Raw genomic sequence first — 18,877 nt, 5'->3', positions numbered from 1 at the left:
CCCAACCTGCTGACTCTTCCAGTCCCTGTTCTTTGATAAAGCTTAAAAAATCACCCTTGCAGCTTTAAAAAAATAACCCACTCAACTGTTTTCCCTGTTCTGCTTCCTAGCTTTCTATACTGTTTTTGTTTCACTTTGCAAACCAACTTGAAAACCTGTAGCTGGCTCTGAAATTATGATGTCACATCTGCCATCTGCTCTTGCTCTAGCTATCGGGATGTTTCCTCCCCCAAAGTGATGTAATCCCCGCCTGATTTGCATGCTGTATAGAAGAGCCTGTGTTCCTAACACATTGTGATGTCAGTCCTGCCTTACCCAGCCCACTCAACCTAATAAAATCCATGTGGTGTGTGGAACTCCTTTTCATTGTACGTGTATCCTGTCGACTGCATTTGCTTGAGGGACTACTGAAAAGTTTGTATTGCCTGCATTTTCATCTGCATTTTTTGCTTCATTGGTAAGATAAGTCTTTCTAGTGAATTAAAAATGTAATTCTACACACAGCCTCTGTTTGAATGCACTTCTAGCCCTATTTTGTGCTGCCTGATATAGTTTATGACTCTCTTCTGAACAGGAATACTCTCTTCCTCCCTATGAGGATTCTGCTGCTGAAGAATCTATCCCTTCAGCCTCTCCTCCTGAGGATTATTCTTTTGGGGAAACCCTGCATACCATGAGGGAGCACTTCCACTGGGAGAGCCAAGACTACTCAGAATCTAAGAAAAGGCTCAGAGACTTTACTACCTCAGCACAGGCCTCTTGCTATCTCCCCTGTTTTAGACATTGTAGATGATGTATTTTCAGAGTCCGGCCTGTCTCCTGACTCTACACCCTGCACCTGTTAAGCCAGACAGATACTACAGGGTTCCAGATTCACATAAATTTCTTTATAAAAACCCTGCTGCTGAGCAAGAAACTATTTCTCAGGGTCCCAAAGGGGTCAAGGCTTCCACTGCAAAAAACCCTATCCCCTCTGATAGGGATTCAAGGGCACTGGACAGATGGGGGGGGGGAGGTTTACACTTCTGCTACCTTGTCTGAGAGGGCTTTAAATTGTCAATTTCATATTCTTAAATATCAGCAATACTTAATGTCACTGCTTAAACAGAAAATATTAACAAATTCTGAATGTGCAGAAAACAAGGAAATGCAGGATTTATTGCATGTAACTGAACAAGTGGGAAGGCATACTTTGCAATGTGGTTTTGATTCTCTGGATGCCTCTTGCAGGGCCGCTGTTACGGGTTCTGTCATGTCAGGAGGCATGCTTGGTTAAAGGAACAGAATCTGCCTGATCATGTTAAAGCAAAATTATTAGATGCTCCATTACAGCATGATACTTTGGTGTTAAAGCAGAGGAGGTGTTGAAGAAAATGGAGGACAAAGCAAAATCTATGCAGACAGTTAAGGATTTCTTACAGGTGCAGCCACCCAGATTTAGCAGGAACTGGCCCACAAAGAATTGGTCCTTTCCAGTGTCAGACAGGCCAAAAAGAGGCAGATACAGACGCCCCAGAGGCAGATCCCAGCCCCAAGGCTCATACAGGCCTAAACAATGGGGTGCTTCTACCTCCAAAAGCGGAGAAGACAAATCACAGCTATACAGGAAACAGTCCCAATGACTTTCCTCTGCCAGCACCAAGCACTTATCTTTTGGCAGACCCCTTGGGGGAAAACTAGCACTTTTTTCACAAAATTGGCACATGATCACCCAGGAGAAATGGGTCTTGAATATAGTGTCTCAGGGCTACAGGTTCCACTTTCACAACCTGCCAAGGGCAAAAGGTATGCCAGACCTGCCATACAATCAATAGGCAGAGGCACAAAAGCAAGTTTCATCCCTCATGGACATGAGGGCCATTCAGCGAGTACCACAGCAAGAGCAGGGACAAGGAATTTACTCGAGACTTTTCTTGGTACCCAGAAAGGACCAAGCTTGGAGACCAGTACTGGACCTGTCTAGTCTAAACACATTTCTGGACGTTCCAAAATTCAAAATGTTGACTCTGCAGCAGCTTCTGCCCATGCTGGGCAAGAAGGCTTGGATTGTAACTTTGGACCTAAAAGAGGCATACCTGCATGTCCCAATCAGACAATCTTGCAGAAGATACCTCAGATTCATAGCTGGCTCAATGCACTACCAATTCTCTGCACTGCCCTTTGGCTTATCTACTGCACCCAGCGTCTTCACAAAATGCCTAGCACCAGTAATTGCATTTTGCAGACAAAGAGGAATTCAAATATATCCTTACTTGGACGACTGCCTTATTCAAGCAGAGAACAAGGACATTCTACTAAAGCATATGGCGTTTGTAAAAAGATTATTAATTTGCCTAGGGTACACAGTAAACGAAAATAAATCAAAACTAGTGCCCTCTCAAGAGATAATATTCCTGGGTGCAAGCTTAAATACAACTGCCCAGATGGCTTATCTCACGCCAGACAAACAAAGGCAACTGACTTCTTACTTCAAAATGTTGGCAAGAAAGACACAGTTATCTGCAAGAAAAATTCTGCAGGCTTTGGGCTTCATGGCATCCTGCTAATTTCATTTGCCAGACTGCATATGAGAAAACTACAATGGTATCTAAAAAGTGTTTGGACTCAACATTGCCACAGCCTGGAAACATTAATTACCCTCATTCCCTGCCTGCAACAGGAGTTTCGATGGTGGGCACAGGCCTGTCACCACAACAAGGGACAGCCATTCACTTTACCCACAGCCAGGCAGACACTAACAACGGATGCATCAGATTATGCCTGGGGGGCCCACATGGCAGAAAAATGTATTCAGGGCACATGGTCCGCAAGCCAGATGCATCTTCATATCAATCAAAAAGAGATGCTAGCTGTTCAAAATGCCCTGACAGCTTTCAAGGATCTACTTCATCCAGGACAACTACTGCTAAAGACGGACAATACTACAGTCATGTGGTACATAAACATGCAGGGAGGCACACATTCCTACCCCCTCTGCAGACAAGCCATGACTTTGTGGGACACAGCATTGACTTATCCCCGCGAGTGGAAACTGGATCCACAAGTCTTCAGCATGAGAACAAGGAAATGGGGATGCCCAGACATAGATCTGTTTGCCTCCCCTCACAACTGCCAACTACAGGGATTCTGCACAAGGACTTATCACAAGCAAGCATGGAAAGTGGATGCCTTATCCTTCAGCTGGAAAAACCTAACAGTATATGCCTTTCCTCCACTGCCTCTTCTCCCCAAGGTACTCCTAAAGGTCAGACAAGAGAAGCCAAAAATGATACTGGCCACGCCAGCACTGGTACCCAATCCTAAAGAACTTGTCTCAAGGTCCAGCCTGGACATTGCCTCAAATTCCTCACTTATTGACCCAACAATGCAGTCAGATCCTGCACAGCCAACTCAGGACCTTAAATCTGGCAGCATTGCGGATAATGTAGCCATTCAGAACACTCCTCTCTCCAAAGCTGTGATGGCTGTTATTTTGGAGGCCAGGAGGCCCAGTACCAGAAAATCTTATTCAGAAAAATGGAAGAGATTCTGTTCTTGGAACCAGGCACAAGGAATTGACACGTTTGCTGCAAACATTCCTCAGATTTTACAATACTTAACTGAGATGCTGGACAGAGGCCTATCCTTTTCATCAATTAAGATCCATGCCTCTGCCATTTCAGCCCATTACAATACGGAACCACCTATCTTTTCTCATTCTTTAATAAGGCAGTACCTCAGAGGGGCCAAAAACAGAAGACCTCCAAGGAGAGCACCAATACCTGCATGGGAATCAATTATGTCTTGGAAAAACTCACACTGCCTCCTTTTGAGCCAGCCTCAACAGCTGATATAAAATTCTTATCCTGGAAAACAGCTCTGCTCCTAGCAATAACCTCTGCAAGATGAGTCTCAGAGTTACAGGGACTCATGGCTGTGGAACCTTTTATCATTTTCCATCCAGACAGAGTTTGTCTGAGGACAAACCCAACATTTATGCCTAAGGTGGTGTCCAGTATAGCCCTTAACTAAACCATTCACTTGCCTACCTTTTATCCAAACCCACAGAACAAGGGTGAGAGACTTCTGCGTTTTTTGGACATACACAGACAGCTACACTTCTACTTGGACAGAACTAAAGCTTTCAGAAAGATTGAGCAACTTTTAGTGGCATATGCTGCAGGATCACAAGGAAAGGCTATCTCAAAACAGACTATTTCAAAATGGATAGGCCATTGCATTCGTTTCTGCTATTCACAACATGGCAAATCAGTGCCTAAGGACATTAGGCCACATTCAACCACAGCAGCAGCCTTCCTCAGAGGAGTACCAACCAAAGACATCTTAGAGGCTGCAACTTGGAGTTCGGTGCACACCTTTACAAAGCACTACCACTTACCTCTCTACTCTAAATCCAGAGCAGGCTTTGCCACTGCAGTTCTGCAGGACCTCATAGCCTCTCCTAATCCTATTTAGCCCTAGCCACCCATCCTCAGCTTTGGGATTCAATCCAAGAGTAATGACTGCAACAGTGAAACACGATGAACATAGTACAGTTGTGTACCTACCATAAATGTAGATGTTCGAGTGTATTCACTGTTGCAGTCCAGGTTACCCTCCCACCACTCCCCTTTCTTTTGCTGGGTCTTATCTGTACTTCTCTATTCTATACAACCTATGTGGTGTATTTACTTGTAGATGAAGAAAATGATTACCTTAGTGCATGCATGTTTATTGGCATAATTTTTAGCCTACCATTTTGGGGGCACCTGACATCTGGGGCAAGAAAAACTGAAGAAAATAGCATCGGCTGCATCTTTTATACCCCTGGCGCACTGACGTCAGGGAAGAGGTGACAGCAACCGACGCCAGACCAAGACTTTGGAATTTAGGCCGACTGTGGGTAGCCTGCCAGCAGGATAACCCAAGAGTAATGACTGCAACAGTGAATACACTCGAACATCTACATTTATGGTAGGTACATAACTGTACTTTCTGCTGAGTCAGCGTAGCAGGAGCATTCGTTATGAATGGAGAATACTATATAATTTCATCAGTGGCACCCATTTGTTTCCACTTATATGTATTATTAGCAGTGATATTTTGCAATAACACTGGTCTTGTACAAACTGACCGTTCGCTCAGGTTTGCTAGATTGTCTTACTGTAACACATCAGTAGCTTTAGTGGTGTTAATTATACTGTGCCAGATTTTTCAGTTATGGACATTGAAATTGCTTTATCAGCATAGGCAGTATGATTAGATACTAACTTGATTTCAGGGCTGTATGGTTTAATGTTGCTCCTTGTTTAGCTTTATAACGTGTTTAATGCATCTCCTCTAAACATTCCTGTGTCTATTTTTAGTACCACTATTATGCAAGGATATGATGGGGGTTCACACCTGTGGTTAGTTGGGCAAGCAGCAGCTCAATTCAGTCATGTTTTTGGACCAGTATAGCATTGTATTAGTGCTTTAAAAGCATTGAAACACCTCCTCCATATGTTTTATTCAGAGTTGAGGGGGATCAAAATGTATGAAAGGCACTGTAGACTTTAATAGCCAAAGTGATTACTACGGTTCTGAACTATGTTTCTGTGACTGCATATATGTATGTGACTTTTCTAGGGTAAGGAGTGCTTCCAGGTAATATTTTTTTTTTATATTTAAACTACTAGCATTGAGAAGCAGCACCTTTAGGTATTTCTGACTGATTTTTATTATGTTGGCGGGCTTAACTTGGCATATCCTAAAAAAGGCACTATGGTGACAAAGTTATTGTCAGTATTCAGAAGCCAAGTGGTGATAAGTGCAAACCATCTCTTGAAAAGCATAGTGGCTTGTCGGTTATGTCTACCCTAGCTGTCAGAGATTGAATCCCCTTGTTGTGACACCAGAAACTATGCCATTTGTTGAAGTAGGTCATTTTTGCTGGCCTTTCATATAATCATTGCTGAAGGTAGGATGCGACTCAAGGCTAGATTCATACCTACCTGGGACACGTGTATTCAGAGAGCTCCATGTCCCTGTTCATATAGTCCAGTGAGGTATCATGGACTATAACCGTCATACATTTATGTTTTATATATATATATATATATATATATATATATATATATATATGTATATGTATATGTTTTAAAGCCACAAGTGCGTGTATGTGAATGCAAGCAAGGGGCAAGTGTGTGTGTGAATGCAGGCAAGGGGCAAGTGTGTGTGAGAATGCAAGCAAGGGGCAAGTGTGTGTGTGTGTGTGTGTGTGTCCATGTGTGAATGCAAACAAGTGTGTGTGTCCATGTGTGAATGCAAGCGTGTATGTGTGTGTGTATGTGTGTGTGTGTATGTGAATGCAAGCAAGGGACAAGTGTGTGTGTGTGCGTGAATGTAAGCAAGGGGCAAGTGTGTGTGTGTGCGTGTGTGAATGTAAGTAAGGGGCAAGTGTGTGTGTGTGTATGTATGTGTGTGTGAATGCAAGCAAGGGGCAAGTGTGTGTGTGTGTTTGTTTGTGTGTGTGTGCGAATGCAATCAAGGGGCAAGTGTGTGTGTGTGTGTGTGTGTGTGTGTGTGTGTGTGTGTGTATGAATGCTTACTAAGCTGGGCATTGATCCCTACGTCACTCGATGGGTTGCCAACTGGCTTACTGACAGAAACCACTCTGTAAAAGTAGCCCACTCCAAATCCAGCTTCTGGCAAGACAGAGTACCTCAGGGGTCAGTCCTGGGACCGCTCTTGTTTGGCATGTACTTCTCTGAAGTACAGGCCAACACTAAGGGATTCTGGCTAACAAAGTTCACAGATGACTGCAAACTGGGAGCCATTATTGAATCCCCAAATGTTGTGGATACTGTAGAAAAGGGCCTTACAGAAACAGATGCTTGGTGCCAGAGCCATGGGCTCAAGCTCAGTGCCAAGAAATGTATAGTTATCCCCTTTGGGAAAAAACATGTACCCATTCTGGGACATGCTACACTTAAAAGAAATCCCAATCCCTCAGAGCTACACGCTCCAGGGATCTAAACCTTGTCATCACAATAAACAAATCCTGGAGGGATAGGTTCCTGACTCAGAGACTGCCCAAACTCTGGAATAGACTGCCCATACATGTCAAGCAGACCGCCTCTTTGGCCCTCTTCAAACGGAACATTGACGATTGGATGGGAGAAAGAAATTAACCCCGGGGATCACGTCACTCGCCCTGCTAGACAGGGGTCCAGGGTAGAAAATAGTGTGGAAGTAATAGCCAGGGAATTGTTATGGCTAGGCTTGTATAAGCCCTAGGGCCGATAGCCTAGTACCAACCTATGAACCTATAGTTAACAGACTGCTATCAGAAGGAAGAAGCCCTTGGGTCATTTTAGCTGTTGCCAAACAAACTTTGTGTCTGTGTGATAAGGGGCAAGTGTGTGCACGTTTGTGTGATAAAGGGCACTCTGCCAGTATCCGCTGAATTTTACAAAACCACTTTTATCTCTAAAGCTGTCCCAGCACAATCTGGTAGTTAGATGTAACTTTAAATACACTATACTGGTATGTTCTTCATATACTGAATTGATAAAGTCTGTTTTGTGATTTATGATTTAGTGTTGAATTGTCACTTAATTCCATTAGGTACTGGTGTGCCTTTGCTGGGTAATTTTTTCCCTGTGGTTGTGGAACTGTGTAGTTATAAAGACAGGAAGAATTTGATTGTTCCCAGGTGGCGTGGGCATGGTTGCTTAACCCTCCCCTGAAAACCGTAACACCTTTAGTTTTGCAGCCATGTTTGGATGGATTTGGATCAGGATGATTGCAGTTTATAGGTCTCCTTTTTGCTGGGATTTATGTAAGACCCCTAAAGTGGGAAGGATGAAAGTTTAAAAATAAAACATCTTTCATGAAAGGTCTGAGGTGGAAGATTGTGTATGTGGTTATGCTGATAAGGAAGTCCTGTGTTAACACTAATGTACAGTAGACAGTTTATTGGACTGTGCTGTAGAAGCTGAATCTGTGGACAGGTTTACTGGGCTGTGTAAAGTATGGCTCACTAGTGTTGGATTAAAGTACTTTAAAAATGTAGGTGGAAAACTGTTCAATGGGTGCATTTCATGTAGAATCTGAATGGAGCGGCTTGATGTGTAAGATCTGTATAGGCATGTGTTTCTGTTTCTGATGTTCGCACAGCCAAAGTACATAATTACTCGTAAATTCCTCGGACGAAGGCCTGGGGTCATTCTTGGTGTTGCCAAACAAACTTGTGGTTATGTGTGTGAAAGGGTGAGTGTGTGAGTTGAGTGAGTGTGGTGTGTGAGTTGAGTGAGTGTGGGGGGTGAGTGAGGGTGGTGTGTGGGTGAGTGAGTGTGGTGTGTGGGTGGGTGAGTGTGGGGGTGAGTGTGGGTGAGTGAGTGTGGTGATTGAGTGTGTGTGGTGAGTGAGCGAGTGTGGTGGGTGAGCGAGTGTGGTGGGTGTGGTGAGTTAGTGAGTGTGGTGGGTTGTTGAGTGAGTGTAGGTGGGTGGTGAGTGAGGATGGTGAGTGAGTGAGTGAGTTTAGTGGGTGTGGGTGGTGAGTGGGTGAGTGTGGTGGGTGAGTGAGTGGTTGAGTGTGGGTGAGTGGTTGAGTGAGTGTGGTGGGTGAGTGTGGTGGGTGAGATGTTGAGTGTGGGTGGGTGAGTTGAATGTGGGTGAGTGAGGGTGGTGAGTTAGTGTGGGTGAGTGAGTGTGATAAGGGTGGTGGGTGGTGAGTGAGTATGGGTGAGTGAATGTGGGTGAGTGAGTGAAGTGTGGTGGGTGAGGGTGAGTGAGTGTGGTGAGTGAGTGTGGGTGGGTGAATGAGTTGAATGCGGGTGGGTGAGTGTGGTTGGTGAGTGGGTGTGGTGGGTGAGTGAGTGTGGTGAGGGTGGTGGGTGGTGAGTGAGTGTGGGTGAGTGAATGTGGGTGAGTGAGGTGTGGTGGATGAGGGTGAGTGTGATGAGTGTGGGTGGATGAGTGAGTTGAGTGTGGATGAGTGAGGTGTCTGAGTGAGTGGTGAGTGAGAGTGAGTGTGGTGAGTGAGTGTGGTGAGTGAGTGTGGTGGGTGAGTGTGGTGCGTGGTGAGTATGGTGGGTGGTGAGTGGTGAGTGTGGTGGGTGGTGAGTGAGTGAGTGTGGTGACTGAGTGAGTTGTGTGTGGGTGAGTGTGGTGAGGTGAGTGAGTGAGTGTGGGTGAGTCTCATTTTTGGATGCAATTTCTAAATTTTGTAAACTTTGTTTTTGTATTGTCATATTGATTTACATTGCCCTACCAGTATGTGACAAAGTACAGGCAGAAGCACAGCAACAGCTGCAAAAACTAAGAGCATAAATTTGCAATAACCATGCGTATACATTAATTGCATGTTTTTACATAAGAAGCAGATGTCTGTCACAATTAATTGACAACACTACATCAGATTACAAGAAGTATGTAATACCGTAATTTTTTAAATTATGTCTTAGAAAAGCATGTTGGTGCTGTCATGCAAGTCTGTGAAATATTTCATGTTTATAGTGTGTCATTTGTTAGCTATTTAATCAAATGAGAAGGAAAAATAAGTGGGAGTTTGATGCTTTGCAAAACGGTGATTATTCCCAGTGCTATGTAGCTTGGTTCTAAATTTGACAGGAGGAGTGCAGCAAAAAAAAGTGTCCCACTGTAAGGAGGGAAAGGCTGACAAGAAAACAGTACATTACTCTGGTCACCTGCTGTGAGCTGTCAATCACATGCAGATAATGGGTCAAATTACCCTTAACTCTGACAGCTAGGGAAGGTAGGTGTGAAGTAGGAGGGGAGATGCCTTGAAAAACTAGATTTCAGCCTTCACAAAAGAAAGCAAGTTAGCATTTCTAAGAAACAAAAGCAATAAAATGTACTTTTCAGTTCTGTTCTGTAGTATTTGCACTGCTTGTGTTTGAAGTAGTCTTTGAAAAAGGATAACATTTTAACCAAAAGTAGGGGACTTTAAGACAGCAGTGAATGCCTGTTAAGTCAATGAAGTGACAGCAGCTCAAGGGAAAACATGGCAGATCTGATGCAATTTTTTGGAGACAAACAATGCATTCTGGGATACTTAGAGGCAGAGTAAACAGTCTGAATTATTTTAAAATGCCAGCCCCCCATGTGGTCAGAGTCAGAAATTGCATATAAAAATATCTAAAAAGCTCTAAAATATTCCCAGAGTGCTGTTAAAATGTAGGAAACACCAAACCATGATGAAATAAATATGTTTTTTGAGTCTGAGGGTGCGGTTGTCCTTTAACTTTACTTCTGTATATCTGTCCACTATAGCCTAATGTGCTTAAAACTGCAAAATTGTATATAACATTGATATTATTCTATATTTACAGAAACCGAATGTATAAATAAGAATATATATTATTATTAAAGCCCCCTCTTAATGTTTTTATGACTTTATACATAATAAATGAATTACATAATACCTTTAGGACCTGTAGTACTATTAGCATGAAACATGTAGGCTTATTACCTTTGCATTACTATATTGTCAAAACCTCTTTTTAGATAATCATAACATTTTAGGCTTATATTAATCATATTAGTTTCAGTTCCTGAATTACCATTTATAAGTAATTCATATTCTTTTTTGACATTACAAAACCATGATGTCATAATCCCATCTTAACTAATGGTACTATTCTGTGGTTTTATTCCACTGGACTATGTAATTGCCAAAATACTTGCAACCAAAATAATGGGAAACACAGAATTTATTATGTTATAAAACCATAATGTGATAATTTCAGCCAATAATATAAGCATATTACAGTGAGTGCATTATATCATATCTGTGTTATTTATTTATTTTACATTTGTTGACCAGGCTAGTATAACTGGATACATGTCCATTTTCAGTAGAGGCCCGGGGAGAAAAGCTGCAAAGAAAAATCTAAATAGTTGTAACACTAATAAAGGTTACAATAATATAGGCAAAGTACATATTTGTATACATTGTTACAGTTCATTTAATATGACAACACAATTTAGGAGATCACATAAGATAAATAATTCTGAAGAAGTAAACTTATAGATGATTACTTAATTTACAGATCCTGATTTCTCTGGTAATAAGGAACAAGAAAGTTAGTCAAAGAAAGGTAGTAGAAGTAAAAGTGTTAATAAAAATCAGTATAAGGTTAGTCAGGGTTACAACAAGGGCATAGCCAGTGTGTTTTAAGATGAATTTTAATTTTTTGTTTGAAAAGTGTTAGGGAGGATAGTGATGTAAGTTCACTAGGTAGAAGGTTCCAGTTTTTCCCAACTGTGTTTGAGAAGAGAGAGTCACCTGCCATAGGTTCATAGGTTCATACTAGGCTATCTGCCCGAGGGCATTTATAAGCCTAGCCCATTGTTTTGTGGCTTACGCCACCCCTTTAGTATGGGGAACTATACCCATTATTTTGCTGGGCCTCTGTCGAGCAGTGACACTGAGGTAATTCCTGGGGTATATCTGCGATCTCCCATCCATTGGTCAAGATTTCTCTTGAACAAGGCCAGCGAGGTGCTCTGCCTCACATGTACCGGGATTTTGTTCCACAGCATAGGGAGTCTTTGGGTGATGAATCTATCCCTCCAGCACGTCCTATTAATAGCCGTGTCGAGGTTTAAGTCTCCGCCCTTGTGGCTCTGATGGATCTAGATTTTTTGAGGTGAAGCATATTCATCAAATCTGGGTTTGACATGGCCTTGTATGTTAGGCAAAGGTCACCTCTGAGCAAGCGGTAAGCGACTGAATAGAGCTGGAGTTCTTTCAGTCGGGCAGCATAGGACAGATTTTTGAGACCCTTTATCCTTTTGGTGAGGAACTTTTGTGGCCTCTCCAGCTGCTGCAAGTGTCGGGTCAGATACATTCGAATGGGGCATTGTACTCAATCATTGGTCTGATGAGTGATGAGTAAAGGGAGACTATGACCTCCCTTGATCTAGATGAGAATCCCTTCATGATAAGGTGGGCAATGTAGAAGGACTTCCTAACTACTTTAGCTAGATGGGTGTCGAATGACAGACTACTATCAACCTGGGTCCCCAGGTCCCTGATAACTTCTTCTGTGCTCAGTGGATTGCCACCTATTTGGTAGCTAGGGTAACCTTGTTTTTCCCGAAGGGTATGACTATGCATTTTTGGCATTTAACTTTAGGCCGTGGCTCTGGCACCAGTTATCCGCTTCTGTGAGACCCTTCTGAAGGATATCTGTGTCAGATGTGTTTTCTACTATGGCTTCAGTTTGCAGTCATCTGCAAACTTTGTCAGCCATAACCCTCCTGTGTTTGCTTGTACTGGAAAAGTAGATGCCAAACAAGAGTGGGCCCAGGACTGAGCCCTGTGGGACACCACTTGTGACAGGCTTTGAGTCTGACATGGCGCCAGCAACTCTGACCCTGTGGGTTCTGTCACTCAGCCAGTTTGCAACCCATCTTGTGATGTATGGGTTAACATTTAAGCTGATGAGTTTTTCAATGATACCCGAGTGGGGTATTGTATCGAAGGCCTTAGCCAGATCGAGGTAGGCTGTATGGACTGCCTTTCCCTCATCAATGGCTTTGGGGACTGTTTCGAAAAAGTCAACCAAGTTTAAAAGGCATGATCTGCCTTTGACAAAGCCAAACTGGGTTGGATCCAAAGTCTGCAAATTCCCTATGTCTTTATTTATGAGGTCCATTATGATCCTCTCCATGGCTTTGCAGATAAGGCTTGTCAAGCTAATGGGCCGGTAATTTCCAGGGTCTGTGGAGGCACCGCCTTTGTGAAGTGGGACCAAAGTTGCAGTGCGCCACTCCCTGGGTACGTATCCAGAGGTAAGACTTTGATTAAACAGCTGTCCTAGCTGTGGGTTTAATTCCTCATTGAGTTCGTGGAGCACACAGCCGGGGACACCATCGGGTCCCATGGATGCTGTGTTTTTTGCTTTGGAGAGAGCAGTTCTCACTTGGGCGCTGGAGATGTTTGGGGGGCTGCACTCATTTGGTATAGATATCTCTCCATATTATTGGATTTACTTATGCAAACTAGTAGTTTATTTGAAGAGCGTAAGATGTTAAGATTTTTGTAGGGGGTGATCAGGCTGGATAGTATTGGAGTATTATGAGGATGGTAAAGGGTCTTATGGGCAATTGTAAGCTGGTTAAATTAAGCTGATTCTGAAGTTCCAGCCAACCTAGTTGTTTTAGAATCTGCAGTGGTGGGTTCTGAAGGGTTTTCCAGTGGCAAATCTGGCAATATTATTGTATGATTTAGCCAGTTTCTGAAGATTATTTTTAGACAGATTAGTATAAATAGGAGAAGCATAGAGAAGTGTTGAGAATAGATGGGAGTGGGCAATAGTAGATCTAGCTAATGGAGTAAGGAAGAGTTTGGTCCTATAGAGGGAGCCCATTGTTTTGTTGACTGTTTTTACTGTGTTGTTAATATGAGTATCAAAGTTGAGGTTGTTGTCAATTGTAACTCCTAGGAGTTTGGTTGTTAAATCAGGTGATATGAGTGTACCATTGTTAGATGTGACTGAGAAATCTATTGGGGTGGACTTACGGTTAGGAGTAAAGAGAAGGAGCTTTGTTTTTTTTTTTGGATTCAAGAAGAGGTAACGTTGAAGAAACCATGTTTCTACTAAGTTAAACACTTTTTGAGTTATGGATTGCAGTTCAGATGAGGAGTTGGCTGAGCATATAATTGTAGAGTCATCTGCATATTGTATACAAGTAGCATTTGGAATTGCTAAGTGAAGATCATTGATGAAAATAGAGAATAGGTGAGGGCCTAAAATGGAGCCCTGAGGGACACCTAAGGTGACTGGTAAGTGGGAAGATAGGTTATTCTCCCAGAGCACAGCTTGCTGCCTATTAATAAGGTAGGAACTGAACCATTTTTACAGCCTGTGCATCAAGAGAAAGAGATTTGAGAATAATTTTAAGTAGCTGGTGGTTTACCATGTCAAAAGCTTTGGAAAGATCAATAACGAGTGCTGAAGAGAGGATGTTGTTATTTCTGTTAATGCTAATGGAGTTGGAGAAGGATAGGAGGGCAGTAGAGGTACTATTGAATGGCCTAAAGCCATGTTGGCACTCAGCTAGTATGTTGTTTTGAATTAGATGGTTGAGTAGTTGTTTATGAATACATTTTTCTATTATTTTGCTAAGGGGGATAGTAGTGCTATAGGACGATAATTAGAATGTTCGTTAGAGTTCACACCTTTGTGTAGGGGGATAATGTGAGAGATTTTCCAGATTGCTGGAATTGTTCCCTCATTTATAGTTCTGTTTATGAGGATGGATATTGGATAGGCTACAGCTGTAGCTGCTTTCTGCAGGTAGCTGGTCAGCTGATGGAGTACAAGGTTTTAGTTTTTGGATGAGCTTGTAGATGAAGTAAGTTGGGATGGGTTGCAGTTGAAATGTAGGGAGAGAGCTAGTAATGGAGGTAGGTAGGCTTGAGCTGTTAGGTGATAGTTGGTTTGCTAGAGAGTGTACAGCTTCTGTGAAGAATGTATTGAAGGCATTAGCAGTTTGCTTAGGTTTTTCATGGTTATTACCTAGTGGGGTTAGTGTACTAGTCTGACCTGGATGTAGGAGTCTATACATGCTTGCCCAAAACGTTTGTGGATTATTATGGCATGACTGCTGCATTTGACAATAAAAGCTTTTTTTATCTGAGAGTATAGCTTATTTGTCTCATTTCTCATCTGTCTAAATGTTAGTTGATCTAAAGTATTTTTGGTTGTTCTCCACCTGGTCTAAGCTTTGTTTCTGAGTAAGATTTTCTGTCTGGTGTCTTTAGACAGCCAAGGGGCTGGTTTTGACCTAATTCTTATAAAACATTTTGGTGCATGCTGGTCTAGGATGGATAATAATTTAGTGTTAAAGCATTTAACTGCCTCTTCAAGAGGGAGACTTTTTAAGGGAGACCAATCACATGCCCTAAGTTCATTATGGAATAGTTCAGGGTTAAAGTCTTTGTTGGACTGTATTGACCTATATGTGGCTGTGAAGGGAATATCGATCTTTTGCCTGATTATGAAGGTTAATGAGTGGTCACTTATATCATCTGGGAAGATTCCTACCTTATAAGTCTGGTGGTGTTTATTTATGATAATCCAATCCAAGGTGCTTTCTTTATTGTTTGGTTTGTTAATTCTGGTTGGGGAGGTAATGATTTGTGAAAAGCCATAGAGGTTAATATGGGAAGTAGGATGTTCAGTACTGATACATTTCCAGTCAATATTGAACTCCCCAAGGATGATTGTTTCTTGTGGGAAGGATGATGACAGGGAGGTGAGGATATCCTTGAGTATACTAGTATTAATACCAGGTGGTATGTAGATGCAGATGATGTATATAAATTTACTAGAATTGAGCTGAAATTTGGAAATAAGGATTTCTGCATTATTCTCTGGAGGTGGTGTATAGTCTAAAGAGGTAACTTGTAGGCAATTTTTGAAAAGGATAGCTACTCCCCCACCCTTCCTATTTTTGTGGTCTAATCTTATAATATTGTATCTAGGTGGGATGATTTCAGTATCTTGCGTATAGGGTTTTAGCCATGTCTCTGTAAGGCATAGGACATCGAAAGAGTGCACATCTAAAAGAGCATGGAGGTGTGCAACTTTCTTATTAATGCTACGTATATTGAGATGTGCAATATAGAGTGAGTTAGTACATTTGGTAGGGGAAGATGGGCTGGAGGGACTGGGGTTATGAAGTATAGTTGTTAAAGTACTGGTTGGGCCAGGAATAGGGTGAATGTCACCATCTTGTAAGGAATGGCTTTTAAGTCTACACAAAGGATTATGTAGGTTACAGATTTGGTTTAGAGATTTCTTAGTTTATAAATCATTGTACTTGATGTGGGTCAATCTGTCATATTTTGCTAGTAGGTAGCTTGGAATAGCCATTATGCTTATGTAATTTTGGGAGATAGTAAGAGTTAGTGTAGTTTGTTTGGGAGGGTGGTGGATTTGAAGATATTGTGGGTGTTCAAAGGAAGTTGAGGTAGGCTGAGGTTAGAAAAGGTAAAAGCTTGGCAATAAGTAACTTAAAATGTGCTGTGAAAGTTGATGTAGGCATAGTGGAAATTAGAATAAAGGAACTGTAAGGAGTGGTACTAAGACAAGTTGAGAGATAACAGTTTGGTACAGTTATCTAAAAAGGAGGGATGTTTGATTGGATATGAGGTGATGTGGGTGTGGTTATATCGCCTAAATTAGAGAGACCTTTAGATTGGATGAAATGGGGAAGAGGGAGTGGTTTAGAAGTATAAGTCTAGGACCACTGGGGGTGGGTAGGAATTTGGGGTAGGGCAGGGGAGCGTAGTGAGCCCGCAGTGCAAACAGAGCGTGGAGAAACAAGAGAAAGAAGAAGCAGCCAAAAGAACAATCAGTGAAATGCAGTGTATGTAAGGTAAGTAAAGTTGTGAGTGGGTATAGAATTTAGGTAAAGTGGTGGGGGTAGTAGGGGGATAAGTGGCTGCTAAAACTAGAAGTAAGAAAAAAGTGGACAATAATTAACAGCCACTACTAAGACCTGGAGCTGTGAAATGGTTAGGCTATGAAGTCATAGGATAGGTGTGAGGGAAGGTAGGACTAGGTAAATGTGTATCACCTTGTGGACAAAAACGATATAACAGCAGTAGAGTTTGAGAGGGAGAAGACTGGTCTGGGATAGAGGTGAGAGAGCCTAGCAGTTAAAAGGAGGGTTTTAGTATTACAGAGGAGAGGTTTGCTGGCTATAGGGTAGTAAGGAGATATGACTGCTGGCTCTCCTGGCTGGGGAGTGACCTTAGAGCCACCTAGAATTAATGTTTATAAATGTAAACATTACTGCCCGGTGTAGTAAAACAACATACTTTCTCGCTTTCTTTTAAAAATAGAGTTGAGGGATCTGAGGCAGTTTGAGGAAACAGCAGGTTTTAATGGTTCCTTAGTCGCCAGGCCAGAAGAATTCTGTATCCAGGGATAGGATATGGAGGCTGGAGAGCTGGGTACGTTAGGATAGGAAGAGAAAAAACGGTCTTTAGTAGAATACTAAAACAATTAAGAGCATATAATCAACTACACAGTAATTATTGACACAAACTAGTGATGTTACAGACTATTTCTTATTAAGTAGGTAAGTCAATGCTAGATTAACACTTATCTTAACAGCTTGAAATAACAGTATCTGGTTTTAATAGCACAAGATAGTTTAACATTATATAATACCTCCAGGTCAGATTGAGGCACTGTAACTTATCAATTAAATATATATTGAATCAGTAAAATAAACACTTCTTTTCAAGTAAAAGTATAGTAGCAAGGGAGACTGAAAATGCTGCCCTTATACCTTAAACAGAGTGAAACAGCAGATATTAAGTCTAGGTAACATGAGGCACTTTATCTTAAGAATGAAGCTATTATTAAATAAAATACCAGTCATTTCTGTTTCAATGTTGCTAATATAGTAGTGAGGACAAGACCAAATTATGCTGCCCTAATCAAATAATTACAAAGAAAGCAGTGCATTGTTCTTACAGATGCCTCAAAATTATTGTAGAGCAGTACAATCAACAATTAAATGTAGACATGGAACATCGCAAAGAATACAAGCCAGGAGACATGCATGACTGTTATGTAAATAAAGCCACAAATGCCCTTAGGCTCTTAGTAACAATACCAGGGATACGTACAGTAGCTAGTCAGCATTATTGTAAGGTATTAATCAAGATATAGGAAACCAGCTGTCGAAGAGAGTTAAGGCATTTAAGCAGGATTTCAAGGTAGCAAGCCCATTAATTGCGAGTGCCTTTTTTTTTTTTTTTACTTTTTGGAAAAAGGAAACGTGTAAGCAAGGATAGGCTAAGCGTTCACGTAATCATGGACGCTACTAAGTTACACTAAATATATTTGTAGGCTGTAGCTAAGTTTTAGAAAACATTGGAATATAAAATAGCTATCACCAGTGTTTTAAGCTTGGATAGGTAGTATGTAAACTGTGTTACAGACTGCTTGGGATAATCAGTTATATTATGACCTCTTAAACTATCAACACAAAATGAAACAGTAAAGTACTAATGAATCAGACTACAACATACCTAAATAACCATAAATCTAACTATGCTCAAACTAAAATTAAAATGTACCTACTATCATCTTTTTTTAATCAGTACATATAAGACATAATTGGACACCCAAGGTATATTTGTTATACATTTCACATTTGCCAAGTCTACTATTTATTATTCTCTGTAATATATTAATTTGTGTATAAGTTAAACTATCCACTAAAGAACTATCAATCATAAATATATATACAAATACCTATTTATGCACATAAGAGAAACAGAAACATCTACTTTAAGTAAGTAGAATATCAATATGAATGAAAAAGAACTATACTTCTAACTCTTTATGTTAAGTAATATAAACATATATATATATATATATATATATATATATATATATATATATATATATATACACACACATATATACTCATATCAAATATATGACTGTATCAACCTACTAATATATATATTAGTCACTACTCAAAAAATTGAAAACTACTACCCTAGCTGCGGATCTTCTCCCGCTGAATATTTGCAAAAAGCTGCTGATACCATAGGGTACCCTGTTTCCATTCTAATTAACCGGTCCATATCAGAAGCCTCAGTCCTCTCTATCTGGAAAATATCTTGTGTCATAACCCTCCATAAAGGTGGTAACTCTACTGGATTATCTAATTATAGATCCATAGCCATCTTATCACCTCTGGCAAAATCATGGAAAAATGCATCCATAAACAACTTCTGTCCTTTCTAACCCAAAACAACCTACTGGCTAACTCCTAGCATGGCTTCATGCCAAATCATAGTACCACCACAGCTCTCCTCACCTTCTCTAATGCAATAAACTATAACAGGAAC

The 18,877-nt window shown here is 41.2% G+C and overlaps 1 protein-coding gene across 1 annotated transcript in view; it reads left to right on the top strand.

Moving 5' to 3' along the window:
• The window catches only part of CCHR12.PART0H7orf50 (chromosome chr12.part0 C7orf50 homolog), a 1,151,581-nt gene that overhangs the window by 769,112 nt on the left and 363,592 nt on the right, over positions 1 to 18,877 (top strand). The window lies entirely within an intron of this gene.

The sequence above is a fragment of the Protopterus annectens genome, chromosome 12.part0, assembly GCF_019279795.1.
Source record: "Protopterus annectens isolate FY-2018-M chromosome 12.part0, PAN1.0, whole genome shotgun sequence".
Classification (NCBI taxonomy): Eukaryota; Metazoa; Chordata; order Ceratodontiformes; family Protopteridae; genus Protopterus; species Protopterus annectens.
The sequence above is the reverse complement of the archived record's forward strand: the minus strand, read 5'-3'. Positions and strand labels throughout refer to the sequence as shown.